Below are 13,172 nucleotides of genomic sequence, written 5' to 3'. Positions count from 1 at the left end.
AAAACCTTGGCTAAACCTGATATCTTGCTGATCAGGCAAAGATAACCAATAAGTAATCCTTTCTTACTAGTAGTGGCGAATTCCCCACTGGTCTCACCCTGGCCGCATAGACCTTATGTTCTACCACTCGCCACTTACGCATTTGATGGACTTCCCACTGAGCCACTTACCTTTCATGGACCCACTGAGCCCATGTTGCTTATGCCGCTCAAATAGATGAACTTACTTCCCGAACGATTGGCAAGTAATCAAGATGTTTCTCAAATAGCAACCCTCGTTGGAATGTAAAATACACCACTGAGCCGGACACCTCGGTTTGAGCGAGTATTTAAATCCCCTTCGAAAGGAAGATCTTAAATATAAAAATGAGTTTGGATCGCTCTAACTTTTAAAAAATCATTTTGAAACTCGAAAGCATTTTTAGAATGTTCGAGTAATACGATTTAATGAAATAAATCAGTCCCGATATTAGAAATATCTGAATTTATATTAAATAATATTCCCATAAAGGATAATTTTATAAAAATTGAAGTAGAATTTTAAAACTCATACTTAAAAATGAATAACGAATAACCAAAGATATACTTATACGAAAGTAAGAGCTTTATTTGAATAATCGAAAATAAGTTGATTCATACAAACACTATTCTTTAATAAAATAAAGAATATTATTTATAAAATAAGCGGTCATAAGTCCTTGAATGAATATTCAAAAAATAATTCATTAAATAAAGTAAGCGGAGTCATAAGTCCCTCGATGAATATTCAAAATAATATTCATTAATAAAATAAAGTTATCAAATAAACATTCGATTAATAGTTTTTGAAAACTATATCATATATATTAAATATATATATATACTCGGGAAACTCGAATCCCCGTTTAGAAAATGTTCACCTTTGGGTCCCCTATACTAAGGGTATACGCAACTATGCCTTATCTCTAGCATAGGATTATGCAATTTATAAGCTTGAATCAAATTGATATCAAGATTACGAACAGACATGCATATATACCATATCAGCATGCTCCAATATATCGCAAGATTTGTTAATAACAATCATGCACTTATCACAAGATAATGCATATACTATATTTACATCACAACAACGTATAACGGGTAGAAAAATTGCCTGAGTGTTCCCGATAGACTTAAGCTTAGAGTGGGTCCGATAACCTATGACAACACATAAGTCGGAATTAAACCCCGGTCGCTTAAGAAACTAGACTTTCCCAATTGAACCTTAATGTTCGCTTATGGTCACTACTACGCTTAACGAATCACATAATCGTTCGAGTACCCTCGGCTCCACCATTTTTATAAATTGACCATTAAGAATTTTAAGGCGATTCTTTCGCAAGTACTCTACTAAACTGCCTAATAAACTTTACTAATTGCTTCATACTCCAATTATTCATTTAAGGCCTTAACCAAGGTTTCAAAGTAAGGTGAGGGTATTGTTCGGTCGCGAAACGCCGTTACTTAAAGGTCGTTGTCCTACAACCGTTATCGGATTCAAGCAACCACCATATCAAAACGAGCTCGGTAAACATGAACTATCTAAACATGGCAATGGTCAGACTCTTCAGTGAGTTTCACGGGTCCTGAAGTTAAAACAAAAAACAGTCTAGGTAAATCGGGCATTACGACGGCTAGTTACGCGATTTACCAAAATTTTACAAAATCAAATTCACATCAAACCACCACCAATCACACCATTCCACCATCATTCAACCACAATACAAGATCATTTAACTATAACTCAAGATCTCACTTATTCATCTAAACCAAGTCAAATGTGACAGAACATCAAATCCACAAGTATCACTCCTAACTCCAAATCAACAAAACCACTTACTAAACAAGCTCTAACTGAGTACACACCCATTACACTAAACCCTCATCTAAACATTGAAATCCAAACAACAAAACTTAGACTAAGGTTTGAGAATTATACTTCCTTGGAGAGTGGAGAATCACTTAGGAAGCCTTAAATCACCACTAACTATCGCTACTAAGCTGGATCTTGAAGAAAACATAAGAAAACACAAAGTTAGTTTCTTGAAAACACTATTCACCAAGAACTTTGATGAATTGATTAGCTATGTTAAACATAGAATCTTGAGCTTAAAACTTATGGCTCATCTAAGTTATGAATTATGGAAGCTAAAGAAACAAACCTCTTGAATTATGATTAAGTGGAGCTTGGGTTTTGGAATTTTCTTCCTTGCTTTTCTCAAAAAGCCGAGCAAAAAGATGGGGGAAGAAGAAAATGTGTTTGTTTTGGTTGCTTTTTGCTTTTTGTGTTTTGTGAAATGAATACTTCGTGGAGATTTCTTTGATAAAGTGATGACATCACTTGGATGACCTCACCTCCAAGCCACATATCTTCCCCTTATGGTTTGATGATGTCACCTTCTCTTTTAACCACTTGTTTTAGCTTCTTTTGGAAGCTTCCTTCCCATTCTACTTGTATATGCTTGTCCCTTGGTCGTTATTTGTTTTACGGTTCGCTTAACTTTCATTCTCGTTTATCGTTTGAGGGATCATACCCGGGATCTCATTACTTAGGTTCCCTTAAACCTTTCTCCAATATTTTAATTCCTTTTATGATCCTCTCTAAAATCCTTGAATTAAAAATCTTTTAATCATGTTACCTTATACTTAATTCTTTATGTATCTGGTCGGTTTTTGGGAAAAATCAAAGGTGTTTGAATTTGGATTCTGACGATCTTTACAATACTTATATACCATATAGAGTACTAATAAGATTCAGAATATCAATAAAAGAACCCTACAAAGTGTGGCATGAAAAGTTTCTTATTCGGCATTAATTCAGCAAAATCACTATCAAGGGTTACAAAAAACTCCAAAATTTTTGGGGTTATTACATATTTGATCATATTTAATTAATGGATATCTATATCTTGCTGAGCGTTAGTGCTCACTCTTGCTTTATAAATATCATATCACAACAGATTACCAGCATGGGCCCAAATCAGCACGACTGCCCGCAAGCGGGTAGGGGACGCACGTGAGTACCGTAGACTGTTCGTCCGCCAGCCACCTCAGGTAGACGAGTAGAGATAGTTTCCTTTTGAGTACTTGAACCAAGACTATTTGATGACCCGAGCCAGTCTCATGTAGAGCTGTTCTCGGCGTTCACCTTTTGAGATAATTCCTTTGGTCTGTAATAACTTAAATACTTTAACGTTAATTTAGTAATGTTTCTGAGCACTAAACTTGTGTGTGTGTGAGTTTGGGTTAAAAGGTCGAGTAATGATGTGACAAGAGGATTAATTATTTATTAGGACAATATTAAGGTGATCGTAACAACCCGAATTCCCGACCTTGAATTTGGGGGTGTTACAGATCTTGTTTCCGGCATCGAACCTCAAACTTTGTTTGTAACCAAATTCCTCCCTCAACACATATATTCCCATTTTCTTATACTTTTTTCTTCCACTTTTTTTCATCCATCTAAAAGATACCACAAGTAAATAAATAAGAAGTCTGACATATCTATTTTATATCATACCTAACATTTTACACCACAAGTCAATCGAAATTTACAATTTATAAGACGAAAAAGTTATTTTAGACAAAATATGTTGTTTTAGACTAATATAAAGGTAATGATTAAAATCCACCTGATGTAGGTTTCATTTCAAGATGAACAGACTCTTTGAAAATGCAGGAAAGAGCACTAATACCTTTTGTTAAATATATTTGATAATGTCATGTCTAATATGATTTATGTTTAGTTTTCAGATCTTACTTAAACAGGACAAATCAGTTAAGTACTGATTTGTCCTGTTTAAGTAAGATCTGAAAACTAAACATAAATCATATTAGACATGACATTATCAAATATATCTAATCAATCTCTCCCCAACTTGTAAATTAGCATAATATACAAGTTTAACAGATATTTGATGATGTCAAAAATATTAAGTACAAATGCATGAGAATTTGACTAGATAACTACAACTTACAGTCCTTAAAGCTTTACCAACTTCAACTTCTGATAACTTCAGTCTGTATACATATCAGAATTTAAGCAGTTGTAGATCTTGACTTGGCTTCACTTTCTGATCTCTCTGATGTCAGGAGTTGTTCTGAGATAGTTCTTTAACAAAATATCTCTCAGCATATCTGAGTTCATCAATCATCCTCCTTTTAGCATCTTTAAGTTCTGCAGAATCTTCACCAGTTTGAAAGATTGCAGCCCTGAGATCATTAATTTTAGCTTTCCTTATGTCCTGATCCAATCTGATCAAATATGCCTTGTCAGACTCAAGATTGAATTCCACAGCCTTGTAACCCAGAAAGGTAGTTATAATCTTAGCAGAGTTAGGCTTCATCTCAACAATATCACCCTTGTGATCTCTGTACTTTGGAAGATATATGCTGTCAGACTTAACAAATAAAGCCTTTTCTGTTTCTGAATTTTACTCTTCAAATAGTTTGCAAGCACTTTCTGTTATTTTGTCATTCACTTGAAGTAAAAATAATACATGTTCCAATTCTTCAAAATACTTCAGTGAAATAGCATTTTCCCTTATATATAAACCCTACCATCTGTCATGAAGTACAACAAGATGTGTTCTTTCAAGTAGGTATGGTAAACCATACTGTACAGATTCTAGTTGATTCAATCTTTCAGGAGTTACTCCAATACCTGGTTCACTTAAGGAAGTTGGATCATTGGTTGTGTTCTGTATTCTTCTTTCATCAGCACTACCCAATCCAGATTTATCTCTTGCTTCCTTTCCAGTAACCACTCTTGCTTCAAAACCACTTACAGCAGTCTTCAAAGGTTGAGTCTGTTTGGCTTTGGTGAATCCTGGTAGGAGTAACTTTGAAGGTTTACCATGAGCAATGTCAGAGGTTTCCTTTGATTATATCTTCTGATATCAAGTTAACTTGAGCTATGTCAGAGGTTACTTGCTTCTTTGAGATATCAGAACTAACTATATCTTTACGCTGAACAACTTGAGCCATGTCAGAGGTTGTCTTTGAAATTTTTCTTGAAGTCAGAGCAAGATCAGTATCTTCAACAGTAATTTCTTCATCCACAGGAGGCACATAAACCTTGATAGGTTCACCAACTTTCTCTTTGCCCTTGGACCTTGGATCTATCTGCAATTGTGATTTAGCTTTGGTTGCTTCAGGTTTTGTTCTTTCTTTTATCACAATGCCTTTGGCCTTTGGAAGTTTCTTTTTACCAACAGAAGCTTCAGATTTAGATTTGACTTTTTCTGACTTAAGTCTAGCTTCTTCTTCCATAGACTCTCAAAGTCCATTCCTGGATTTTCTTTCAGAATAGCTGTCTAGATATTACTTCATCAAGATCCAAAAGTTCATCAGAACTTATCCTTTTACCAGTAGCAGAAGTAATTCTTTTTCCAGCATCAGAACTTGTCCTGTGACTTGTAATTTCAGCTCTTCTTGATGAGAAACTTCTACCTTGACCATGACCTCCACCCATTCCAGAGTTTCCCTGGTCATCTTTTTCATCATTCTTCCCCTTCAATGTCTTAACAGTTTTGCATCATCCATATGATCTACTAAAGTGAAAGTAGATCGGTATTGCCCATATAATAAAAGCAGATCCAGTTGGAGATGGGATTGCACGTGTTTATGGATTGAACGAGCACATCCGGTAAGAATCAAGGGGGATCTCGTTGTTGCATAGCTCAGGTCAAAGCAAGGTGCCCTCGGATTGGACTTAATTACTTTCTCCCCCTTTTTGGCATCAGCAGGTAAGAGAAGAGAGACAAGCAATTCCAGTGAGGCTTGGATTTCATCGAGTTGAGATTGCTGAGAAGCTTGATTTTTCAAAATAACATCAATCTGAGACTGTTGCTTCTCTTGGGTCTTCTCAATATAAGCAACTCTGTCAAATGTAGGTTGGAAGAATTTTTTCTTATCAATTTTCTGAGTCGTTTCTTGCTTGAGCAATTCTTCCTGAATTTTATGTAACTCTGAATGAGTTGTTGAATGGAGACCTTGAAGATGTCTAGTACTCAATGCAGTGACTCGAAGCTGTGTCTTGAAATCATCATTAATTAAAATTTCATCAGCTTTTGCCAAGTGCTCAGCAAGAATCTTTTCAGATGGAACAAAGGTAACTGAGTTCGTTCCTTATTCCACTCCTGTCCTCTAGGAGTTTCACTCCAAGGTACTGGTGCTGCTCTTGTAACAAACTTCTTAACTAGTTCAGATTTATGAACAGTTTGTTGAGGTGCATGTCCTGAAGGACCAGCTTCATCAGCATCTGCATTAATAGCAGCATCACCAGTAGTATCCGCATTTGAAGCATCAGAACTGACAGAATCAGCATCTTCTAATAAAACAACAGTATCAGAAGCAATTGAGGCTTCAGCATCATGCCTCTAAGTACTGATCTGTTTCCAGGTTCTGATCAACAGCCATATCCTGATGCTCACCTATATTCTGATCATCAACATCTAGATGCAGAGAAGGTGTTGTAGATTCTGGAGTTTGAGTAGCATCAGTAAAGGTGTTGTTGATGGATTAATTGCTGTTGGAGCTTTCTAAGTAGAGAACCTCAGGCACCACCAGGTTGTGAATATCAATTTAGCACTTGTGCCTGGGTCTACAGGAGATACAGTTTCATGTACAGGAGACACAGATGGTGTGTTTGCCTTATCGGTAGCAGCTTCCTGAGTTGGGGACAATGGAGAAGGAGATGCAGTAGCTTCAGCAAATTCTGGTTCTTTTGAGATCAGAGATTCCTGATCTCCTTCCTTAGCTGTTGCTTCCTCATCATCTGAAGCTGACCTTTTAGCTCTCTGTTTCTTGTATCTCTTTGAAGGTGGGGATTCCTTGGGAGGTTCAGCAGAAGTCATTCTTCTAAGCCTTTTGAGAAGCTTAGATCCCCAATTCCAGAATCCTTCTGAGAAGCGACCTTCTCAGCTTCTTTAACAACAGGTTCTGATGCAGAAACCTATTCCTCACTATCAGACTCATCTCTCAGAACAATCCTCTTTACCTTCTGTGGTGTCTGAGGGACAGTCCTTGTCCTCTTGGGCTTGGAAGATGAAGGCTTCACAGTAGGTGCTGAGGATGAAGGTTGAGCTATCTGTGAAGGTTTGAGATGTGTTCTGATAGAGGATTGAGGTATAGATGTATGAGTGGTATGTTCTTATGGTTGTTGTGGTGTTTGGGATGTGGTGGTAGGTTGAACATCAGGATAAACAGATCTATAGGTTTAAGGATCAGCATTTACCAGAATCTGTTTTATAGACTGAGGAATTTGTAAAGGTCTAACCACCGTTTTCTTAAGGTCATCATTTACCAAGTCATTAAAAGCCCGTTTTGCAAGTTTAAAAGGTGGAAATAAAGAACTGGCTAGTTGAGGGTCATCAGCACAGCAAAAGGTATATATAAACTGACAGAATCTAGCAAAGTAAACTACATATCTATCCTCTGTCATCATATCCCTAATAAAGCCTAGCACAGCACTTGCAAAATTAAAATGAGTTTGGTTAATAATAGCATACCCGATGTGCTGACTCATTATTGGAATGGCATCAAAGTTGGAACACTTATTCCCGAAGGCTTTAGTGATGCATTCGAAGAAAAAGCTCCATTCCTTTCTGATATGTGCTCGTTTCAACTGTCCAAGCTTAGCCAAACTCTTCTCATACCCCAAATTGGCCATGAGCTTCTGTAGAACTGGTTCCTCCGGTGTTGAGAAAATGCAGCCTTCTGGTAAACGTAGAGCCTTGCGAACTGTTCCCGGAGTTACCACATGTTCAACATCATTGACTTCAAAAACAATGATGGGAGTACCAGTAGCACCACCATTATCAAAATGCCCAGTCCGCCAAAACGTCAGAACTTGTTGGCTTGAAAAGACTGGTGGCTGGGTCAATGCATACCCAATTTCACTGTGTTCCAGAAGATCTTGCACAAAGTGCAACTCAGATGGAGCTTCATCATGATTTAGGATTGCAGCATAGTTGTTGAGAACAAACTTGGCTCCATCTATAATCAAATCCTTAGGTTCCATGAGAAAAAAATTGAGAATTAAGGTTGCCTGTAAGGTATTTGATAAAATATCTGTATGAAAACCAACGTCAGAAGATAAGAGAGAGTAAAAGTAAAGAAAGAGAGATAAAGTGTAAAAGTAAACAAAAGATTGTATAATCTTCTCTCTCTCTTACTTATACATGGTTAAAAAAAATAACCGTTGGACATCTGTCAGACATGCAGCAATAATGAATAGTTAATGGGCACGGGAAAACAGTAATCATTACTTATCACATGCAGTTTTTCAAGGAAAAACTGTTCCACTTACCAAGTAATCCCATTAATTGAGGTAAGTCAGTTTTAATTCAAAATTTAAACTAATCCCACTTATTTAATCATTTTCACTACAAAACCAATATTCTGTAAAAATATTCAAGTGTGAGAATGACCAAAAAAAAATAAATCAAGTAAACAAGTACTGATAATTTAAAATCAGAACTTAATTTATATCAGTAATTAAAATGGTCATCAGAATATGGATATATCAGGATTTAAAAATGCAACAGAATTTAAAACATCTCAGAGACAAAATCTTGCAAAAATATAAAATTCCATTAATATATTAAGAGAATACATTCATGAAATTGAAATTTACATCAGAATATTACAAGACTGTCCTAAGCTACAAACTCCAACATGAACAGCTTTTGTCCTTGGCTAAGAAGCCGGACAAAGCTGACGATGAAGAAAAACAGGAAGAAGAAAACAAATTATATCTTCTTCCGACTCTCTACAAAAAGAATAGCGAGTCGAATGATTCGCTCTTGTTGGCGGAGAGCTTCCAGCCTTTCTTCTTCCAATCGCTCCAGATGGCGATGGTAGTCCATGTAAAAGAACAGGAGGTGTGTGAGAACCTCCTGGGGAACCGAGTCCCAAATCTCATCAGGAATGACAGTTACGTGCCATTCCTGTTGTCAGTCCTCACAGCTCAACTCCATATTGAAGGTCTCATAGTTTAAAAACATATTGTAGTTGACCATGATTGTGTTGGTATGAAGGAAAAGAGAGTGAGTATGTGAGAAAAGAAATGATGTGTAGGCTGATTTGAGGTGTTGGTTTATATAGGCAATAGAATGTCAGGAGACGCAAGGAAATTTAATGCTGATAGGTAGAAATAATTCTACCTCGTCTCCCTAGACTGGGAAGAAGAAAAACAGTCATTGGAAGTGTAAAACAGGGTTTAATGCGCACAAGAAACAAGTAAATATTACTGTGCATGTACGTGTGCCACTAACCCTAATTGTATTGACTGTTAATATCTCACCAGTACATATTCTGATTTAAAATAAGACTGTTTCATATTTTAACCAAAAATAAGTCAAATAGAGGATCAGAATTTAATATCAACACTTAGACTTATATCAGAACTTAACAGTCATCTAAACATGATTTCTTAACTCGAAAAATGAATGCCTATCTCTGTGATTCTTCACACAAATTCTGATTTCGGTTCTTCAGAACTTATTTATCAGAACTTCCATCAGAACTTGTCCTCATAATTTATGCAATCTGACACATAAACTGTTCATCTAAAACAACATTGAACGCCACAGTAATTTTCATCATTCATATGGAGTGTAAGTGTGTGCATTAAGCAAAATATCAGACAATAAGTAAAGTCTGATTAACTTCAGTACATCTTAGAAATAAGGCATAACTAAGAACTTTACTAAAAATCTGTCATTATTCTGAAGTTTACTTTTGAATGAGTTCATGCACGAGTCCACCTCAACTGTTTTGTGCTTATTTTATGCATCTTTTGAAATTCCATTTTATAGTGGCTTCTCAGTGTAAGTGAGTCACGACTGCTTATCAGAATTTATGCTTTTATCAGAGTATTTCTCCAGTAATCATAGAGTGTGAAAAGTCACCAAGAAAAAAATTATTTGCTTTTCTGATGCATATTACTTAATACCAGCAATGCACTTGGGTCGTCCCTTCCACATTTTTACTCTAGATCTCAAAGGAGTACCTGATTTTTATTCCCTTTTCTTTTACTTTTTCTTTTGATGAGTGAGGTTTATCAGCACTTAATACATCCATCAGATTTACTAACATCAGAACTTAACAGATGAGAAGCATTATTCTAGTTTTTGACTTAGTAATAAGATAGACAAAGTAAACGTGACTAAGCTCAATATGAGAATTTGCTTGTGTCAATAGATTTCCACATAAATAATTACTTCTAACATGGGATCTCTAGTATGTTAAAGACTACTAGGTCAGTATTTAGCACATTTATCCTCATAGGATTGAATAGTCACAGAAATAGTCAATTCACTATCATAGTTTAGAAATTCACATCAAACAACAATCAGTACTTAAACAATTTTCAATTAAGCACAGAATACACAAAGAGAGTAATTTCTGTAAATACTGATCATAAAGTCTGATGCATCAGAACAAAACTAAGCAGATTTAGAGAAAGAACCTGAAACCATTCCAAGTTCATTTACCAATCTTGTAAAAGTAGCTTCACATAGTGGTTTTGTGAAGATATCTGCTAGTTGTTGATCTGTTGGAACAAAGTGCAATTCCACTGTACCTTCATCCACATGTTCCCTTATGAAGTGGTACCTAATGTTGATATGCTTTGTCATTGAGTGTTGAACTGGATTACCTGTCATAGCAATAGCACTTTGATTATCACAGTAAATAGGGATTTTAAAATATGTTAACCCATAATCCAGTAATTGATTCTTCATCCAAAGAATCTGTGCACAACAGCTTCCTGCAGTAATTTACTCTACTTCTGCAGTTGATGTGGAAATTGACTTTTGTTTCTTGCTAAACCAAGAAACCAATCTGCCTCCAAGAAATTGGCAGCTTCCACTTGTGTTTTTCCTGTCAATTTTGCAACCTGCAAAATCTGCATCTGAGTAACCTATTAGTTTAAAATCTGATTCTCTGGGATACCACAATCCCAGATCAGCTGTTCCCTTAAGATACTTGAAAATTCTTTTCATAGCTGTTAAGTGAGGTTCTCTTGGATCTGCTTGAAATCTTGCACAAAGACAGGTAGCATACATGATATCAAGTGTACTAGCAGTTAGATAGAGTAGAGAGCCAATCATACCTCTGTAATCAGTAATATCTACTGATTTACCAGTATCCTTATCCAGTTTTGTTGCAGTGGCCATGGGAGTGGATGCACTTGAACAATCTTGCATTCCAAATTTCTTCAGCAAATTTATGGTGTACTTGGTTTGACAAATAAAAGTGCCTTCTTCATTCTGCTTGACCTGAAGGCCCAAAAAATAGCTAAGTTCCCCCATCATACTCATTTGATATCTTGACTGCATCAGTTTGGCAAACTTCTTGCAAAGTCTGTCATTTGTAGAACTAAAGAAGATATCATCAACATATATCTGAACCAGAAGTAAGTCATTTCCATGGTTGAGGTAGAACAGTGTTTTGTCTATAGTTCCTATGTTAAATCCATTTTCCAGAAGAAACTGAGCTAAAGTCTCATACCATGCTCTTGGAGCTTGCTTAAGGCCATAAAGTGCTTTATCAAGCCTGTAGACATGATTAGGATATTTGGGATCTACAAAGCATGGAGGTTGTTCAACATATACTTCCTCCTCCAATTCTCCATTGAGAAAAGCACTTTTCATATCCATTTGAAAGACAGTAAACTTTTTGTGAGCAACATAAGCCAAAAATATCCTTACGGCTTCCAATCTAGCAACTGGTGCAAATGTTTCATCATAATCAATTCTCTCCTGTTGAGAATATCCTTTTGCAACCAACCTTGCCTTATTCCTTGTAATTATGACATCACTATCAGTTTTGTTTCTGAATACCCACTTTGTACCAACAACAGATCTGTTCTTTGGTCTTGGCACTAGGGCCCATACTTTATTTCTTTCAAATTCATTTAACTCTTCCTGCATTGCTTGCACCCAATCAGCATCTTGAAGAGCTTCTTCCACTTTCTTTGGTTCATTCTGAGAAAGAAAAGAATTGTAATGACATTTACTCGAAGTAGATGTTCTAGTTCTGACACCTGCATCAGGATTTCCAATAATTAAGTCAGGTGTGTGTGATTTAGTCCACTTCCTTGCAGATGGAAGGTTTTCTCTAGAACTGGATGCTCCCCCATGATCCATGCTATCTTCATCAACATTTTCTGATGCTCCCCCTAAAACTATGCTCTCTGAGTTGGATCCTTCAGAATTTAAGTTTTTAGAACTATCAGAACTTGGCTTATCAGAACTTGACGAATCAGAACTTGAAGAGCCAGTTGTATGTTCTGATGCTTCTTGAGAGGTGGTTGTATCTTGAGTATGCTCCCCCTGCATAGGTGCATCTTCCTTTGGCGTAGTCACCACAGTTTCAATAACATCAGAGTTTAATCCATTAGAGTTTGCAGTATCAGGATTTAGACTGTCAGGATTTTCAGTATCAGAATTTAAGTCTTCATTTTCAAATCTCAGCTGATCATGATCATTGAAATCTTCAAGTCCAGTAATCTTCTTATCATCAAAAGAGACATTGATAGATTCCATGACCACTCTTGTTCTCAAGTTATAGACTCTGAAGGCTTTTGTGGAAAGTGGATATCCAACAAAGATTCCTTCATCAGCTTTTAGATCAAATTTGGATAGCTGTTCAGGGTGAGTCTTAAGAACAAAACATTTGCATCCAAATACATGAAAATACTTTAGATTTAGCTTCTTTTTCTTCACCATCTCATATGGTGTCTTTCCTTGCTTGTTAATGAGTGTTGCATTTTAAGTAAAACAAGCAGTTTGCACAGCTTCATCCCAGAAATAGGTTGGAAGCTTTGCTTCATCAAGCATTGTATGTGAAGCTTCAATGAGAGTTCTATTCTTTCTTTCAATAACTCCATTTTGCTGTGGAGTTCCAGGAGGAGAAAATTCATGCTTGATTCCATGGTTTTTGCAGAACTCTTCCATTATCAAATTCTTGAACTCAGTACCATTATCACTTGTTATTATCTTCACCGAATCTTTGACCAATTTATCCAGTTGCTTGACATGATCAATCAAGAGAGATGCAGTTTCACTGTTTGTGTGCAAGAAATACACCCATGTGTATCTAGTGAACTCATCCACTATGACCATAGCATATTTCTTCTTTGCA

This window comes from Apium graveolens, unplaced genomic scaffold (genome assembly GCF_009905375.1).
Source record: "Apium graveolens cultivar Ventura unplaced genomic scaffold, ASM990537v1 ctg4458, whole genome shotgun sequence".
Lineage (NCBI taxonomy): Eukaryota > Viridiplantae > Streptophyta > Magnoliopsida > Apiales > Apiaceae > Apium > Apium graveolens.
Note: the sequence above shows the minus strand (reverse complement) of the source record.